This window comes from Schistocerca piceifrons, chromosome 2 (assembly GCF_021461385.2).
Source record: "Schistocerca piceifrons isolate TAMUIC-IGC-003096 chromosome 2, iqSchPice1.1, whole genome shotgun sequence".
NCBI lineage: Eukaryota > Metazoa > Arthropoda > Insecta > Orthoptera > Acrididae > Schistocerca > Schistocerca piceifrons.
In genome coordinates this window covers 591,577,087-591,597,544 of record NC_060139.1, presented here as the reverse complement: position 1 = coordinate 591,597,544, position 20,458 = coordinate 591,577,087, and the positions used below count along the sequence as shown (strand labels likewise).

At 42.8% G+C, this 20,458-nt stretch overlaps 1 protein-coding gene across 9 annotated transcripts in view; it reads left to right on the top strand.

The window, feature by feature from the left end:
* The window catches only part of LOC124776660 (nuclear receptor coactivator 7), a 703,675-nt gene that overhangs the window by 303,388 nt on the left and 379,829 nt on the right, over nucleotides 1-20,458 (top strand). The window lies entirely within an intron of this gene.

The following is a 20,458-nucleotide window of genomic DNA, read 5'->3' as shown; positions in this document are numbered from 1 at the left end:
TACCTACCTGTATCTGCTTTCTTTAGCAGCTTATCGCGCACTTCATAAAACATCGTGCTGCATCTAGCTACTTCCAACCTCTGCGACCTAACAGCAGTTCTACGAAAGTTTGGTGTATGCAGGATCAAGAGGAAGAACAACGGAGCTGGAGACTGAACTAAGTGAATTTCAGGAACGATTTCGGTTTTTCGATCAGTCGCAGTTCACACACTTCACCGTTAGGATTTCTGAACTTACAACTCTCACCTCCTGGGAGAGAGGTGTACTCATTATCAATGGAGAAGAGATTCGCGCATGCTCTTTTTAACTTCCAGTAGGTAGGAGAAGCGAGGAATAAGAAATTATTGTTCAATAAAAGAAAGACGCTCCGAAAAGTTCATTTGTCGAAACATCTAATCTAAACTGATTGGTTCATGAGCTACAGATCCCTGAAGGCACGGTTGAAGAAGCAGTTCGCCAGTTAGGGTTGAGAAGATAGCCCTTTTTTCCTTATAACTTGGACATGTAATGTGTAAGCTAACTTGTGTGGTGTGAAAGACCCAAAATATGATTTTCAGTAGAAAATTGACTGACGTTTCTAAAATTTCGCTTTAGTTTCATTGTATTTTGTTCATGATAAATAAACAGATTGCATTTGTTTTTAACCACAAAAACACCTTTTTTATTTAAAAACTTACATTTATTAACAACTCGAATTGTGTTGGAAAGTATTTTCTTGTTATGTGTCGTTTTGGTTAGAAATATTGTTTTCGCCATTTACACAAAAACAAATGTTCAAGTAAAGGTTCTATACAGTTACGCCTAGTTTCTAAACAACAACAACAGTTTTGGCTTAAGTGGCGTATACTAGCGGTTTTTTTTGTGTTCTCCGAATTGCGATTATTGTGTGCTGAAGATGATGTTACACAGAATTATAAGAAGTAACTCAATGTTACGAAAGTTGAGGACACTTACCAGCTTCTGACATTCACTTAACAATGTCAAGCCAGGAAACATACTTGGATTTAACAGTTAAATTAATTTTTACTCTTCATTGATTCGTTCTGTCATTTTATTAGTATGCGGTTTCAGGGCTGACTCTAAATTCCGCTGTTTTCTTCATAAGTAGTATGCAACTTTTGTGTTCATGTTTTCAGTGTGTTTTGTGTACTATATACAAAGAAACTTAACACGTTAGCCTAATTTTGCATCGACGGCATAGTCTTGTGCTCGAAAGCATGTAAAATAAACAGTTAACAAGTAGGCACCATGATACTGAAATTCCAAAGCTATTTGTAGATAGTCGTAGCTAACACACACTAGAATAGTCCAAAAAATTTAGCATCATCGTACACTCTAGTCTGAAGGAAAAAAAAAGAAAAAACATTCGTTTTACGATTTGTGTTTCAGCTTTTGGCAGTTACTCGTGTTCTCTGAGCAGAACGTTTCCTGTCTGAATTGCTTGAATGTTGGCACACACTAAATGTTAAAACCGGCTATCGCAGTCTGATCTTGTGCTTTGCGGACAACGTCCTACCAACTAAATCATTGGAGCATGACTGACGACACGATTCGCAGCTGCAAGCCGCCAGTGCCTTTCTCCAGCAAGTCCTAATACCAGAGTTCGTGTGCTGGTACGCTAGTCACAAACTCAGGTGTGGGCCTACATCAGCGTCTATTCGACAGAATCCCCAATATGTATGTTTTAAACTCCGCTCTGACATATCCTTTCTCCTAAACTCGGATGGCAGCTTCGTGAGCATGTTGGTTTTGGCATCAGTAGATAGAATCTGGACTCGCAGTCTTATGGCGTAATTTGTGTTGTTCAAAAAAGGTAAGGACAAGCGCTCTAAGGCCGGTACTGCATACAGTAATAGTTCATCTGGCCCAATTTCCATTAAATTTTACCGGCGGAAAAGCTAACGCCTGATCCCGTACGCAACCGGTAAGCCTGGTTCTGCCACATCGCTGACAGTATTGACGCGCACCTGTGGTAACGTCATTCGTGAAAGCTAAATTGCGAAGTAAAGATCAAATGCGCTGGCGCAAGACCAGCACCCCCATGTGAATGTGGAACACTCATTTTGCCAGAGGCATCCAAACACTACAGTTCGTTGAGTATGGTGTGCGTGTGCGTGTGGTTCTCTAGCATGCTCGTATCTAATACGGAGTTGGTTGCGCTGTTGGTTACAAAGAGAAGTCGTTGGTGAATTTAATAAACCGCCAGAAACGTATGTTCACTCGGGGCTCTTCAATCATTTGAGGTGAATACCAGGATAGTATTTCAAACAGTTTACGGATGAGACTGTAACCCTAACATTGTTGCCAAAGAGCTTGTGTTCACACCATACCGACTGTGTCTCAAGAGCCTTTCATCCCTCTCCTTCTCGTATGACTTCTATAAGATTAGAATGGCAATATAGTTACTCGTTTTCCCAATACAGTCAGAAGTAAGATGCCTCTATCTACTTTGTGATTTCCTCTTACGCTCAACCATTTTCTCCATTATATGTTGGTGGTCTGACAATTGTCATCTGAATTCTACGAGGGACGTTCAATAAGTAATGTCACACAAGTTTTTTTTCGAAAGCAGGTTGGTTTTATTCATGAGTCCAGTAACCATATTATTTCCCATTCTTTCAGCTGCAAAACCCTATTTTTCAACATATCTCCATCCAGTGCGATGGCCTTATGCCACCCTTGTGGGAGGGCCTGTATGCCCACATATTACCACCCCACTAGTTGACGTCGGACCCAACGTCTTGCTGAACCAATAGCCTCCCCATCATTCAGATACTGCTTTCCGAGGAGTGCGTACCTCATTTGGCCAAACAGATGCAAGTCCGGAGGTGCGAGATCCGTGCTGCAGGGCGGATGAGGAAGTTTCGTGAGCTGCTCTCGAGTGCGCAGACTTCTGTGAGGCCAGGCGTTTCTCATATTCGCAGGAGTCACAGCTGTGTTCGGCCGGTCGGCAAGCTGGAGATGGCGCAGGTTTACGCAACCTTGTTGCGATGATACGATGCCTCCCCCAACGACTCACCTTGCTTTTGTTCACAACCAGGTGTCCGTAGACACTCTGCAAGTGCCTATGAATATCTGTGATGCTCTGGTTTCCCACCAAAAGAAACTCAAATGACAGCTCTGTGCTTGGAAAGCACTTCCGTTACAGAGTCCATATTGAAGGCTACGTGTAGCATAACTGATAGCCTATCTTGTTTTATGATTGCGAAAGACATCGGAACTTCATGCAACTATAGGGGCTGAAGCGGAAATATCCCCCTATGCCCCACAATAAATTCCGTATTTTTCAACCGAAACTGGCCGAGAAAGAAAGATGTGTTGCATTACTTATTGAGGGGCGCTCGCATACGAGAATGTAGTGTCAGGGTGTAGAATTACATCGACTACACCAACTACTCTTGTCAGTGTCGTTGGCATGCGGTTGTTAAACTTGCTTATCGACAATTATGATCGGAGAGATGATAAAATTTTACGAACACCGTGTACTGAGTTTCGAATCCAGTTGAGGGGAAGTGATTCTATTCTCTCTCATTATAGACACAATTTTAGAACAAGATTGCGTAAATGACAATATAGCAAATTCAATGATTCAAAGGAAAACACAAAGGTGTCCGTTAATGATCAAGGAAACTGAAATGAAACACCTCATAAATTTGATAACAAGCATGCACCAGAGGTGTATTCTGAATGAACTATGCCGATACTCGCTTGAAATGATTCAGAGCAAACACAGAAAACGTAACTTTATGTACTAGGATAGCGTTGTAGGTTGAGCGAACACCCACATTTTTTCAGTAGTTTATTTTGATAAATTAATGTACAGTCCTAAGAATTCCTGCTACTGGGAATAGAAGTCGCCTGTAACGTCTGGCATGCTTATCCAGAAAATTTGATATCTTTAGGAAATCATCCTATTCGGGACGAATGTTCGTCACTCGTCTCTTTTTTCTTTTTTTTCTTTTTCCATGTCTGGTACCTGATGAGACTATGCACGCTCGTGAAGTAGGATTGTGCATGATTTGAACATTAAAAATTAAACATTCCATATGGATGCATGGAAAGAATGTCCGTTAGGGCTGCAACTAATCGTTTTTACGTCTGTACTTCGAGGAGAAATAATTTCTAACTGAGATTCATTACTCTGAACGTGAGCCCCACAGAAAAGATTCAAACACTAGCAGAATTCCATGTCACGAGAATTTTTGGGTGTCTGCGGCCAGTAAGTAAAGGTATCTTCGGACGAGCTGGCAGTGCGCAGCTCGCAGTTAACTGAACGCATGGCCTACCAGCGGCTCATGCCAGGAAATGAAGCACCTCGTTGATTGCGCGGGTTGACAAATTAACGCTATTAAAGAAGGCAGCGCGTGCCGGGCGCCCTTCTATTAAATGTCACCTATTAGCCCTGGTAATTGAATGGTGGGCTCGGTACCTGCAGTTGACGAGCCCGGTTGCCAGGTACGCCCAAGTCAGATTACAAACTACCCACCGGTACTGCGCGTAGCGCGTGCCGCTCCAATTAAACGGATTCTCTGATCCTCTTATTAACGTAAAGTGAGTGGTTTTTCGCCATGTCTGAAGCGGGTTTTGTTTATTCTTGCCGTTCCAGGCTGCACGTGTAACGAAAAATGAATTATTTAGTCGCACGAAACCTAAAATCAATTTCCACACCTTGGAAAGCATACTCACACATCCATATTTTTCTACCTTCCTTACGTTGTGACCGAATTGGTGTGGCCGCATGCACTTCCTTGTTATTTTGCTGGGCAAGCATAATCGTGAATGCCAGAAAGCATGACTGACGCTTTGTCTCTGGGTTAATCTGGTATTGTTTTGGTTTGTCAGAGACTCTATTTAAAATCAGTTACGACCTGCTGAAACTGAAATCTGTCGAGAATCTGGTGGCAGAATTCCAAACGCTGTACCTCTTGTGGTTTACACGCCTTGGTGTAAATCAGAGTAAATAGACTTCGAATATATCGTCTCTCGTTGAGACAGGAGACGAATAAGTACCCAGAAGTACGTACAGGGGGCGTGTACTGCAGTTATTTCAAAATGTCCTTTGAACTAAGTAGTATGACTGCAGGAAAGTAAGAATGTACCAAGATCGATTCAGACTCCTTCGAAAAGTGTGTACACCGACGAACTACCGATATGCCGAAACGTCCTGCCAGATTAAAACTCCGTGCCGGACCGAGACTCGAACTCGAGACCTTTGCCTTTTGCGGGCAAGTGCTATCTAGGTTCGCAGGAGAGCGTCTGTGAAGTTTGTAAGGTAGGAGACGAGATACTGGCAGAAGTAAAGCTGTGAGGACGGGGTATGAGTCGTTCTTGGGTAGCTCAGATGGTACAGTACTTGCCCTCGAAAGGCAAAGGTCCTGAGTTCGGGCCTCGGTCCGGCGCACGGTTTTAATCTGCCAGGAAGTTTCATATCAGCGTACACTCCGCTGCAGAGTGAAAATCTCATTCTACCGATATGTCTTTCTTTAAAGTAATACTTACAAAGATTAAGATCCTCTACAAATATATTTGTGAGTCAGTTATAAATTATGATCAAGGTTATTTGTTGCCCAATTAAAAACGAAGATTATAGTTCAACTTGATGTCTAGGTCTCCAGTACTTCAGCATTTGGCATTAAACCGAGAGTCCAATAGAAAAATATCTCGTAAAAACCGACGGTAAAAATTGCCTAAGCCAGGTCTACATATGGTAAACAAACGATGAAAGGACAGAACAGAAGTGAGGAAACATCGTATACAAAGATGGAAATGAGGAAATGACTATGCCCATGACCAGTGTTACAGGTATGGCTTTTTCCCCTTACTTATTTCGGCAAAAAGAGGAGTCTTGTATAATTAACAGTTCTGATGTAAAGTAACCGAATAAAAGTGAGCACACTTAATAGGCTTGGAAAGAATCGTTTTTCCAGTGTAGTTACTAAAACAAGGAAGCAACAAATTTTCCTTCAGCATCGCCTAGGACATCTCTTTCGCTCGTAGTTCTCCAACTCATTTTCGTTAGACATTGAAGAAAAGATACTGGATAATGATGAACTGTATAAAGTCGATGCCCGATGGGCAAATACAAACGTGGCAGTGGCACGTAAGTTGTTTTTTGAGTACTTTGCTTCTATAGCGAAATTTGGAAACGCGGTGACATTGACTTGATCTGCTGGTTTCACTGAGCAAATTTCTGCTAATGCGTTGTAACATTAGTTCGGGTTTAGCCCTAATAAGTTTCTTATGTTGCAGGTTTCACCATTTCGGAGTGTTTTAACATAGTGATAGCGAATGTTCGGATCCTCCTGGTCTCTCATAATCAGAGTGGCAGTGCAGGGTATACTGTGAAGTTTGATTAGTGGGCCAGATTAGATCACGCTAAAACGGTTTCTGTAGCGGTAAAGGAAGATTTGAAACATTCAGCAGTCGTAGTTGAAGTACGGACTCGAGGTTGGTAGGAAAGGAAGTAGGCAAGGCCTTCTTTAATGAATCAGCGAGCCATCGCGTGAAGTGGTTCAGTGAGATTGCAGAATAGCTACTCGCACATAAGGAAAGCTGGCCTAAGGTGTGAATTCCGCTCCTCTGAGTGACAGTCCAGTGTCTTTACCACTGAACTAATCTTTGTGTGTTCTCACAAGAGATAAAGAGGTAAAAAATACCTGCTGATACTCATGGCAAATTAAGGCAACCGAGATGATAAATATAAGTTTCAGTGTAACACCTTTCAGCGCAGAGAGAGACGGAGCCGTATCTCACTGAAACAGCGAGGATAGAGGGGTTGTTGCAGCTCATTTCGGTTAGGATTTTTGCGTTTGGAGGATCGTCTGCGTCTTATTTTTGAAATAATTTGCGCTGTATCAGTCATGAGCAGCGGCGTTCCATCTACAATTCTCCGCATACTATAATGAAGAGTCGCTAACTTCGCCGACAGAACGTCACTTTTCATCAAAGGCAAACAATCAAGCAGGTCAATGCGCTACACCCAAGTTAGCGATCTATTTGAGTCTTTTACCTTTAGTGTAAAACGTTCAGCGCTGTAGTATACAGTCGGCCGTATGTCGTGCTGAGCTGTTCGGTAACTACAGTACTATTGCGTGCATAACTAAGTTACAGGCTGTTATCTCTTTTGTGCTTTCACAATCTCAGTAAGCAAGCAGCAAGCGTAGTGTTGCGGTAATTTAAGTGCGTGCGTGTTCGGCGATGTGGTTCTGCGACTTCCAGTAGTTCGAAGTGTGTCGGTCAGCGCTGTATTCTCCTTGTTCTCGTGCTCTTACCTCCTTAACTTTATCCGGGGTTATGACACCAGTTTTTGTGAAAGATTAATACAGAATTAGATTAACACAACACGAGGAATAACGCTCTAAGAAAGACCAATGAAGTGCAATAACAACAGAGATAGGATGCCATAGAGGTTCCGTAGTCACCGATATATTTGTCATAAACTTGAAGCTGACGACTGCGATGTTAGTAGCCGCAGACACCAGCTTCTGGTGGGAGAGTTTTGATAAAAACGCCACTTTCAATCGTTTACAGGTCTGCTAATCGTTCTGATTAGAGTATAAAGTGTAAAGGAATCACACTCATTGGTAATTGGACTCCTTCAGTCGACGTTTTCTTTCATGTACATGGATTTTAGTTGCGCTATTCACTTTCACTGTAGTGTTTTATGTTTGTATATGGACTTCAGATTTCCTATCAATAAAATTCAAAAAGCGCTCTGGTTGAACGCTGTGACAGAGATACTGCAGACCGTCTAGTAGCATTTTCACAGCACATACTTCGCTTCTTGATTATTCGAAACGTGTAACAAGAAGTTACGTTAAGGCGGTGAAATTGGTCGTGTTACTGGATGAAATATACCGTTACAGAAAGAAAAGTCTGGAAATGCATTCCTGACACACATTTATTCATGAAAGCACTGCGATATTAACTATTTGAAAAAAAAAAAACCTGTTGCATGGACACGACAGAAATTAAGAACAAGAAGCAACTGTAAACAGTAGTCTGCTAACGTTTATGGGTTAGTAACATGGTGGTGCCAGCTTCAAAGCAATGTACAGCCTAAATCTGTAGACCCACCTCACCTTACTATATCTCCATGCATAACCCTCAACAGCAAAACTGGTCAGAATGTGCCAAAAAGTGCGCGGCTAATAAACGGTATCAGCGCGTATAGTTCTCCCAAAGAAATATATTTATTTCATCTGGATCGAGGAACATGTAGGAATCTGCTGCAGTATGTAGCAGATAATTTTGCAAGGGATGATGTCGCATCCGGGAGACATCCTGACATCAAGATACCGTTCAGTAGTAGTACTAGTAGTAGTAGAAGAGGTAGTCTTCAGTCCGAAAATAGGTTTGGCGCAGCACTCCACGCGGATCCATTTTTTTCTGCAAGCCTCTTCATCGTTACATAACTACTGTAACTTACATCCATTTAAAACTACTTCCTATTCAATGGTCTCGCTCTAAAACTTTACTCACCCTGCCCCAACCCTCCATGCGCGCGCGCGCACACACACACACACATATATATATATATATATATATATATATATATATATATATATATATATATATATATATATATATTCCCCTCCATTACGAAACTGACGATTCCACGATGTCTCAGGATGTGGTTTATCAACTGATCTCGTCCTTCAGTCAAGTTCTGCCAAAAATTTATTTTCCCCCAACTCCACGTAGTTCCTCATTAGTTACTCGATCAACCCATCTAATCTTCAGCATTCTTCTCTAGCACGACATATCAGAACTTCATGTTTGAACTGCTTGTCGTCCACGTTTCACTTCCGTACAACGCTACTGTCCAGACAAATATCTACAGCAAAGCCTTCCTGAAACCTAAATTATGTTCCCTGTCTTCAAATCCATAGCTTTCAGATACATTTTTTCTCAAATCTGTTGATATTCACGTGGACCTGGTAGTAAAAGTGGGAGACGACTAGTAAACACAGAGGTCAGTCCAACCAGACATTCCGTTACGGTCACGGTATTACAACTCACGGTTAGCACTTCATCGCAGGCCATTGCATCAGTCATTCGTATGGCAGCTTCCCCTCATCATCTCCATCATTTGAACCTAAGATATTCGTCTCTGTGGTGACCAGCGAACGAAAGACGTTAATCATTTCTTTTAAATGCAGGATGTTGGTGGAAGGCAGGGAGGATCTTAACACGAACTTGAAAAAACTGAATATATCCTTTATTGTTAACATGCAGCGTCTTTTGCTATCGAAAATTCAAACTTTTTCAGATTTTAATGATATTTATTTCAGAAAATAGTACATTAAATATTTACAGTGTTGATTACTGCGAATATTTTTTCCAGTGTTAAACGTCACGTTTTCCTTAACCCTGCACCGGGCGCGCGTTGCATTCGGTACAACAGCCACGAACGTACAGACTAAATCACGTGTCCGCAGCAAAGGGGTTGGAGGGGCAGGCGGCAAGAGTATCTACGCGACGAATAGCTGACGCCAATATTCCGGAGAAGCTGATCGAAAACGATGGGCAGTTAAAATAAGCCGGGTGTTGTACAGCGGCGCGACCTGTGGCGGGTTAAATATTTGTAATCTGGCTATGGTCGTTATTTTGTGCTGTTTGCATCATAAGTCTAAATTATTTCCGATACTTCGAAAAGTTAAATGAAAGACTCGGACAACATTGCTATTAATATCTTTCGTAATTTGAAGGTTATTGCACATAGCAATTTCTGTATGGTAGCAGGGTAGAGGAGCGACTTTTTTATTTATTTATTTATTTTTAAACAAATCCGCAGTTTGCCTCCGGCAGTTCACCGAAACGAGGCTAACTCTAAACCACAATAGCAGGATGATGGTTTGAATGCGGGCGCTTATACAGGACCGCTGTGAAACAATGCATCAACTCTCTCGGGCGGAGAGTAGAAGCCGAATTACGACGCAACCTGCACCTATACGTCAGGGGTTGGATCTCAGTATTTTGGTGCGGAAGTCCATCGGTGCCTGCCAGTATTACGCATTGCGCTGTCGTTGCAACAGAACAGCGGGCAACGGCGCGGTCCGGTCGCCCTTGGGTGGTCAGCGGGCGGCGTTCGTAACAGAAGCCGTAGAGCGGCGCGACCGGAGCGCGCGTGGTTAATCGCCGCGGAAGGCTTAGTTGCATAACACGACTGGAACGTGGCCGGCCATCCTGACCTGGTACACGCGAGCCCTCCGTAAAGACGCTGGCAGCGACGCGCCGTCTGCAGCTGCCCGCACCAGTATGTGTGACGCATCGCGCAAAATCCGCCGCTTTGGTAACAGGTGCTGTTACCCAGAAAGGCCACTTCTGCTGACCAGAGGTGAAACTAGTACTGATGTTTTCGGTGAATTAAACACAGAAGCTAAACGGAATCTGTGCCACAGTCACTTGCTTGCCCTTTATTATGAATGCGTTTCGAAGCGCAGTATCAAACAATTGGTACTCCGTGGTCACCTTAACGTCGTCCCATCTTATAGGATATTAGACATCTTACTTTTTATCCCCACATCTAATCTTTGTCACGTATCATCGTCACAATAGACTTGTTTATGGTAGTTCCTCTATTTTGGTTCCAATTTCACACACTCGGTAGAGGCTCAAGTGGAAAAATCAATACAAAATTTTAAGCGTTGTTGATGGAGAAAGCAAATCAGCCACAAATGCATTTAAGAAGTTTAATTTTACCGTCATGAATGGTTTCGGACGTAGCCCTGACAACTGCAAATGGTAGTTAATTGTTGTTGTGTTCTTTAGTCCTGAAACTGGTTTGATGCAGCTCCCCATGCTACTCTATCCTGTGCAAGCTTCATCTCCCAGTACTTACTGCATCCTACATCCTTCTGTATCTGCTTAGTGTATTCATCTCTTGGTCTCCCTCTACGATTTTTACCCTCCACGCTGTCCTCCAATGCTAAATTTGTGATCCCTTGATGCCTCAGAACATGTCCTACCAACCTATCCCTTCTTCTAGTCAAGTTGTGCCACAAACTCCTCTTCTCCCCAATTCCATTCAATACCTCCTCATTAGTTGTGTGATCTACCCATCTAATCTTCAGCATTCTTCTGTAGCACCACATTTCGAAAGCTTCTATTCTCTTCTTGTCCAAACTATTTATCGTCCATGTTTCACTTCCATACATGGCTACACTCCATACAAATACTTTCAGAAACGACTTCTTGACACACAAATCTATACTCGATGTTAACAAATTTCTCTTCTTCAGAAACGCTTTCCTTGCCATTGCCAGTCTACATTTTATATCCTCTCTGCTTCGACCATCATCAGTTATTTTGCTCCTCAAATAGCAAACCTCCTTTACTACTTTAAGTGTCTCATTTCCTAATCTAATTCCCTCAGCATCACCAGACTTAATTTAACTACATTCCATTATCCTCGTTTTGCTTTTGTTGTTGTTCATCTTATATCCTCCTCTCAAGACACTGTCCATTCCGTTCAATTGCTCTTCCAAGTCCTTTTCTGTCTCTGACAGAATTACAATGTCATCGGCGAACCTCAAAGTTTTTATTTCGTCTCCATGGATTTTAATACCTACACCAAATTTGTCTTTTGTTTCCTTTAATCCTTGTTCAATATGCAGATTGAATAACATCGGGGAGAGGCTACAACCCTGTCTCACTCCCTTCCCAACCACTGCTTCCGGACACTGTGTGTCTGCTAATTGTTGACGCATCGAGTTAGTTTGCGCCTGCAGATAGGTAACGCATCTGACAGATTAGCAAAGCTGGCTGCTGTCGCGCCTTGCCGGATGATTCGTGTCAGTGTATGAAACGCACTTGCTGACGTTCGCTGCGTCACTAACGTCGCCCATATTGAGCACCTACAGTGTGAGTTAAAAACTTAAAAAGATGCATTCACCGTTGATGTCTTTTCTATATGTCCTATAGGTTTTGCGCAGGGAACCCCAGAGGTGCTTACGAATAACACTATATGTTGCACCCCTTCTCACGTTGCAAAAGGAAACGGCGGGACGCCGTTTTTCATATATTTACTTGTGACTACGACACTAAAAAAAATCATTCATTAATGTCTTTCACTCCGAAACAAGTTGGTAGTGAAACAGTTTAGTTCTCAGTGCCGATTTTCCATTTATATACGTAAGTCAAAGGCAGAATGTACGTGTACCGAGATATTGGGTAAACTTAACTTGAGGAACGTGTTTGAATCTGATTTCGTGAAGGTAACAAATCATCTTTAAAATCCAGCACTTAAAATGAATTGATGATGTCTTTCCGTATCAAACAGACGAAAATGTGCCTCAGTAACTGTTAAGCCGAAAGTTTTCTCCGAAAGAATGCAACCAGGGTTTCAAATTTCTATCGATACTGATGTTGCTAAACAGGGTTCCACGTGTATTTCATAATACAGTAAATCAAGGAAAAAAATTAATATCGCGTGTAGTGTGGCTTGGTGCCTCTGTGGTCAAATTTCAGATGAGAAATCCAAATGAAGTTCCAACCAAACTTAATACTAGACGTTCTTCCTACTTTTTTCTTTGCCTTTATAATATTTTTGTGACAGGTCAGTGTCCCATGTAACTGAGTAGATGAACCGATTCACAGGGTATAGGAAGTAAGGAATACGATGTCCATCAGGAGTACTGTGGCTCTCGGTGTATTTAATTGTATCGAGAATCTGGATACTGCTACCTTCATCTGCATTTTCACAGCAAGTTCGCCAGACTACATCCTCGACCCCGCCCCCTTCATAGAGCACACTAATTGCTGTAGAGCACTGTAGGCGGTGTGGGACTGGTGCCGACGGTCATGTGTCCCTCTACCGCATTTGCCAGTCGGTTATATGTCAAGCGTTCCTTTCGTGCTTTAGTTTGCTTCCGATACAGTAACGAAATTTAAAAGATTAACGAAACGAAACACTTCAAAAACTTTGTGACTGAATTTCTTTGCATAACAAATTTGCTGGATCTTTTAAATTGGAGACTTCAGTTTCAATAATTACGGCTAAGTTATTCTCTGTTCTAAGCCTCGTTAGTTCCATATGAAAGCACAGGCCACAGTGGGATATTGATCGGCGGTATGCTTGATGACGCTTGACCGCGTAAGTTAACTAATATTACCACACACATGTAAAAATACTTTGCAGATAAGGTCAGCGGACTTTGTTAGAAAATGAAGGTTTGGTTTAAACGAAGAATATTTCAAGATAGAGCGCTGAAGGCGCCCAACCGTTGCGTCAGTAGACGTATCGCCTCCAACTCAGTTAATACTGCAAGCAGTTTTCTTTGCAATGTTTAGTCGGAATCAGATATTCACACTTTGAAACATTATCCGAATGTGACGGAAATTGGTAAATGTGACGTTCATTTGTCGAAAAACAAATAACAAATGATTACAATGTCAGAAAAAATGGGTGATTTACTCAAGAGAAAGAGTTTCACAAATTGAGCGAGTCAATAATGGCTTTGATCCACCTCTGGTCCCATTGTAAGCAGTTACTCGTCTTGACATTAATCGTTGTTGGATGTCCACCTGAGGGATATCGTACCAAATACTGTCCAACTGTCGCGTTAGATCGTCAAAATATCGAGCTGGTTGGAGGGTCCTGCCAATAATGTTCCAGACGTTCTCAGTTGGGAGAGAGTCGGTGATCTTGCTAGCCAAAGTAGAGTTTGGCAAGCACGAAGACAAGCTGTAGAAACTCTCGCCGTATACGGGCGGGCATTATCTCGCCGAAATATAAGTCCAGGATGGATAAACATGAAGATCATCAAAACTGGGCGTAGGATATCGTCGACGTATCGCTGTGCTGTAAGGGTGCCACATATGACAACCAGAGGGGTCCTGCTATGAAAAGAAATTACACCACAAGCCACCATTGCTGGTTGTCGGCAGTTGGCGGGCGACAGTCAGGTTGACATCCCCCGGCTGTCTGGGATGTCTCCATATGCCTATGACCATGAAGTTACCCATTTGCTGATAGATCAACACGGATTTTCCAACATTCCCGTTCGTGAAAGCATCCTAACCGACAGGGACCGGAGACAAGTGTCTCGCCTCGTCAGGAACAGTTGCTTTCAAATCCGACAGGAATTTGTCAGTGAATTCAGGTCCATTCAACCAGCTTCCGGCTGAACATTGCAAAGAAAACTGCAGGAGTGGGTATTTGGAATAGGCTACCTCACAAAAGCGCGTTGCTCACAGCGTCACATAGAGCTGTACGCCTATATTGAGCTAAATAGCACAGAAACTGGACAGCAGCGATCGGAGGGTGGAGTATGGTCTGACGCGTCGAGATTCTCTCTCTTGAAATGGTGCGAGGCGTCGAGTGCACAGACGGTCATATGAGGCAATTAATCCGCAGAGTGTGGAGGATATAGTTCAGACTGGACGTGGTTGTGTGATATTTTGGAGATGGTTTCCGTACTATGATTTGGGGGCACTCTTCAGGATCTTTACATCAACAATCTCGGTAACAAAGTGTGGCCCTTTCTTCTACGTATTCAAGGTAAGTGTACTATGAACAGCGCCACCATGTCGACAGCGATGCATACATGCGTTCCTGGTCTGACGAAGACTCGGTCGCACTACCGCACTTCCACTACACAGCTAACATACCCGTTTTTAATCTCATGGAAAGTTTCTGGGACTGTTTAGAACAGCGGATGAAAAGTAGCAATCAACATTCCTGCTAATTGGTAAATCTGTTGAACAGTTACAGCCGGATATGTCGAACCTGAAGAGATTTGTGGGCTCTCTTCTTCGTCGAACTGAGGCTGTTGTCAGGCCTAGGAGGTGGCACTGACGGCGCTAGCGCCAAGTCTTCTGGGGGTGACAAATATTTGTCCATTGTATTAAGTTCACTAAACCCATTAGGACTGACAGCGGATCTATCCGAGTGCAGGCTTTCTCGGCGAATTTCATATATGAAGTCTTCACGGGTTGTCAGCCGAGTAACATCGTCGTCTCGTAGCAACGTTTCTATGGAATGCGTCTCCATCATCTTCAGGCGAAGTGTCGGGATATCGTCGGTCGCCTGAAGATGATGGAGACGCATTACATCGAAACGTTGCTACGAGACGACGATGCTACTCGGCTGACAACCCGTGAAGACTTCATATATGACAGCGCATCTGCTTTCCACGGAGATCGTGCTTGGTGATAGACAACTACAGTGTGAAGCTGAGGTGGTCTAGTGCTGGATGGCTGCGCTGGAGAAGATTGTCGTTGCGCAGTTGAGTGGCGAGGTGTGATATCCAGTAAGTGGATAGTGCGGTTCAGACGGCGACGGCGACAGCCAATGCAGAGGACCGTGCGTCTCGACAGCGCCGGTCGGCCTTGGCGGCAACCAGTTGTGCCGCTCTGGGTGGGGCGCGGCTTTACGTAAATCTCTGCCCAACTCTGCCTCGCGATACGCTGGCTGCAGAGAACTGCTGCTGCTTTCCTCTTTCAGCGGACCTGTTTATTAACCGTCGTTAATTATGGGACATTGGTTAAAATGAGAAAAAATGCCCTTAAGAAGGAATGATATTACAAAAATGAATTTGATAGCGGGAATCTTGTTACACACAAAGAACTGCAACTTTCTCTGCGGCACGGCATTTATTTGCACGGACTGGAAATATTATCAAATGCACGAAACATGCGGAGCATCCAACGTGTAAGATTTTGTGAAAAATGAATTCTGTCACATATACAATCGAAGGACGTGAAATGAAGGCATGAGTCCAGAAGGGATTGGGACAGGGCTGTACGCAGAGCAAGCAGTTTAGGAAATCAAGGCGAAAGTTCAGTGTTGACTGGAAGAGATACTTTGAAATTTTGAAATTCTGAAGGTCTTAGGGATAAAATAGGAGCCAAATATTATTTAAAAGTTGTACAGAAACCAGACTGCCATTACAAAGCATCCAAATACTTTGAAAGGAATCGGTAGTTGAAAGGAGAGTGGGATGAGGGAATTAAATGTGTAGTAAAATATCTAATCCAGATATTAAGAAACTAGCGTAGGGTTGGTTAGCGTTGCGAGCTCCATAAAACTTGTCCTCCAGCTAATGGCAAAAAAAAAACTTAAGAAATTTACAGGGTGTTCGGAAATTGCCGATTCAAACTTCTAGGACTTGCAGAGGGGATTGATTACGTAATATTTTGAATAGGAACCAATATCCGGAAACGTACCGCTTCCTTCCTCCGACGGTTTCAGTTCAGATGTTTAGCTCACCCATTTCAATTTGAGGAACTGAATTAGGCGTGACGCAGTACAGTTATTAGGTAATAATTCGCAAGGAAACTTAACGAAACATTCATTTGTCACTAAGGCACATTTGTTTGCATCAAAACTTAAAGTTATGTGTCCACATTATTCCAAAACGGAAAAAACCAGCATACTATACGTACAGAACATTACTGATACAACAGCGGATTGATGTGGCGACCACCAACGTTCTTACCGACATAGTACCGAAGAAGCATGTTTTGGTACACACTCTCCATCCCGCCCGGTGTCTCTGCAATTGCTAGTGCAACAGAAGTGGACTCACTACACATCTGAATTGAAACCATCGTAGAACGGAAATGGTACGTTTCCAGACATGGCTTTCTATTCAAAATATTATGTACTCACGCTCCTTCAAAAATCTTAGAACTCTGTAACGAGGATTTCCGAACACCCTGTGTAGGTCACACATGGTACGTGATCTTACTTGCAAGAGCTTGAACACAATGTCAGTACCTTACATGGAGTTATGGATTCATCTAGCCACAATGTTCTGCAAACGGGCATAGAGACAGTATACTTGTACCAGCTCTTGCAATTGGACGTAGAAAAATACGGATCATTTCGCTTAGGCAGGCCAAAATTGTTGGTCAGTCACGGAGAGGTCGTTGAGTAACGCGAAAAATGTTCGCGAGGAAGCTGTGCCGCTGGAAGAAAGAAAGCAAGGGTACGGTGTGGATGATCTGAACGTGCACTCTGCTCTTTAGTTTGCCTCAGCAAATGGTATTAGTGACATTGTAGGCTCCCCACATGGTGGTATCCTGAGGTTGTCCTGTATGTTTGTGGCGAATAAATTGTGTTAGTTGTCGCTCTTCTGGTTGACGGTGCATTCACTGACTAGCTTTATCGAAGCAAAAGGCACGATTTGCGGCGGTAGACATACGTTTTGTGCCAGCCAGCCATTCAGTTTGGATCTGCACTACACGACAATTTGAGCAACTTTACGACTGTGTGAGCAGTTGTTGTTGTTCGTATCATGCGACGGCTGAAGCGTGAGCCAATATCAGATTGCGACAGAATGCCGATTTATGGACCTTCTTTGGACCACGGGCACAAACATTAAACACGCTCCCACGTTACGTCAACGAGTTAAAAGACTGGTTGTAAGAAGCATTCAGCGGATAGCAAGCTAGTCAGTTGATTTCCAGAATTTTACCTGTCGTCTCCGCTACAACGTTTACTAACCCAGCATAATGCTTAAAGCAACAGACAACTCTTACAGCAAGTCAGATACAGTAGTTAAGGCTTCAAGGTTGTCACGCCTAAGTGCGTTGTTCGTACTTAACGAAACTCGTTTTGAATTATAGACTTCACTGATTTCTTTCAGCAATGAATGCAAGTAGCTGTTACTAAATCACACTTTCAGCAGAAAATGAAACTTTTCTAATCTGTAGAAGCTATAAATAAATAGAAATGTCTACAGAAACGGTACGAATTTCCACTTAATTTAATGTCATCGTGAAGTTGTAAGCTCCCACATCATAATTCTGTGGTCATGCTTCGAACGTGCATAACGCTAATACCTGTTACGTGGTGCAAAAAGATATGAAGTTAATCCTGTCGGGTTTTTCGTGCAATAACTACTTGCGAACTTTCGTCCATGCGATATCTACTTCCGAATTTTAATCCACATACGTTAGGCTGTTTTGCTAAGATTCAAGACTTTGTAACATACTGGTGTTTCTCTCATTTAACTTCATCACGAGTTACGGCTAATAAAATTTATCAGGTGTAATATAGACGAAATCGCAACTACTGTATTGAAGTGTCAAATACAGTCATTTCTTCCGGAACATCATAAACCAACATTATTCTGATAAAATTTTAGGGTTGTACTATAACTTTCTCTTAGCTCTTTTAATTTTATACGTGAAATATATTCTTATTTGCGAATACGTAGAACCATCAGCTGGAATGACAATGAAAATTTGTGCCAGACCGTGACCCTACCACAGGCACTGCAATATCGTATTTATCCGCCAACACCGAGCAAGGGACATTCAAGTAAAATGTTTATACAATGATTCGTTTTATAGTAGTTTTAGCACTGGCTGATAGAAACCAGTATCTGTACTGTGAAATGAAAATTTGATTGCGTCCAAAAAGATATAAAAATATTAGGAAAAGACACTTTCTCAAAGACAGTATCTCATATTTTGTACGATCTTGAGACGTAACACAGAAGTCGAATTGACAAAATAAAATAAAAAGACAAAGAACAGAGGCGAGAGTGATAACATGTATATGCAGTACCAATGGTGTGACACTGAAGCGTGCCAGGAGCGTAACTGATGAATCATGTTCTCGCCTTCCGACTCGACACGTGGGTCCGGTTTTGTCAAGGACGACTTCCGCCTCAGCAAATCAGGCTATCGACACTTCTCTAACTATGCCTGTGCTGGGCATAAGTTTTTATTTTGCAGGCAGTGTCCCCACCACGGGATCTAGACTCCATCTGACCTAGTACACAATACTGCCACCATATGGTGCTGTCATCCCTCATGTGACGTAATCCAAGATGGTGGTCTGTAGGGGGAAAATAGCGCGAAAATGACTCAGCTTGCGCTGGGCTGCTGGGGAGAGTAAGGATGAAGTGCACGCTATTTATTTTGGCCACACTGCTTGGTCTTCATAATGGTTCAAGGAACTACTCTGGTGACATCTTGTCAACCGACGGCTAGCAGTAAATCTCGTGTGACATTCGAAAATTGACAGACTTAGCCTTCCTCTAGTTATATTCCAGAAAGTTCTGGGGAAATGCATTTTGTTTGCAATCTGGGCCAGCCCAGAGAATGGACTAAAACTGAGCAGCACCTGTCTCTCTGAGACAAAGTCGTGTAAATGCGTTGGATGACACTTAAGGAGCGGTGTGATTCGCAGTGTCACTGAGAGGTCTGCTGATAGGTTCTCGTCTACCACACTTACTACGCGTTCCCTCATTGTCGCCGTATTCTTGCTTACACTGCGAATAGTTAATGAATAATTTTCGACGGTGCCGACAGGAGATGCTGCAGAAGCATCACGTGACTACTACTATTGACGTCATACACCGCCTCGAAAGGCAGCAAGTGAAAAGGAGGCCGAAGATTTAAAGACGCTTAGGTTGTTCTGTTTGTGATAGCTTGTTGTTTTGAAGCAAGACTATTGAAATTAACAAATAAACGGACTCGTGGTGGCTAAATCGCATCGATTTTCTCCCACCATCGGTTCGTCGCTGAAACCTAACCAAAGGTTGCATGTGACTCCCAATCCCACACTGTGTCACAGTATCGTAGATTAAATTCGCAGTATATTTTAATGAGAGACCATAATAAGTTAGAGGTATTTAATCAGTCGGCATTTGCCCATCGCTATATCCATCCATTGTACCTCGCGAGTACCATTCTCACTACATAATCTAATGCAGATTTAATTTCTTTTAGTTGACCAAACGACGGGAAGGAAGGAAATCGACAGTGGCCTCTATAAAGAGATCAACCTAACACTTTCCAGGAGTAATTTACCAAAACGTAGACCAAATTGGTAGGATGAGAGTTCGAACTGCACTACTCCAGAATGTCGTGTGCCTGTGCCCTCTGTTTTTGTTTGATACTGTATTAATAGAAAACTATGTGTAGTGCGAGGGTAGGAACTAGAAGCCCCATATAGAACGTTCAAAATTACTTTACCATTGACAGCTATGAAGGAAGTGGAGGGGTGAGTTTCACGAAGGTGGCGTGGCACATGTACATCCAGTCCCACGAGACGTGTAGCCACAGCAACCACTCGCAGTTGCCGACTTCCCCCTTCCCCCTTCACCGTAACACCACTTTCAGCTTGTTCTATGCTGCTTAATAAGCTCCAGGTAACTTGCTGCGTCTTGGATTGTTCGTTGCGTCCTTACAGTGTGTTTCTTCTCATTTCATACAGTTAATGATTTACCTCTTATTACTATTGTTTGTAGGTGGTTTGATACCGGACAATGTCAAGCAAGTTCATCAAATGTTACTAGGCAGAAACATTCGACGCCGGTCTATTGGCTGGGGGATTGCCGTGTGAGGTCAGTCGAGGGACTTGGTTAGTATGATACGTGCCTACACAGTCAACAACTGATCTTGATAAAACTCCCAACCATTCTGTTATTGCTGACAAGACACCTACCATGACAAAACGTAAGGAGGAAATGATTGGCTTCAGTGTCGAAACCTCAAA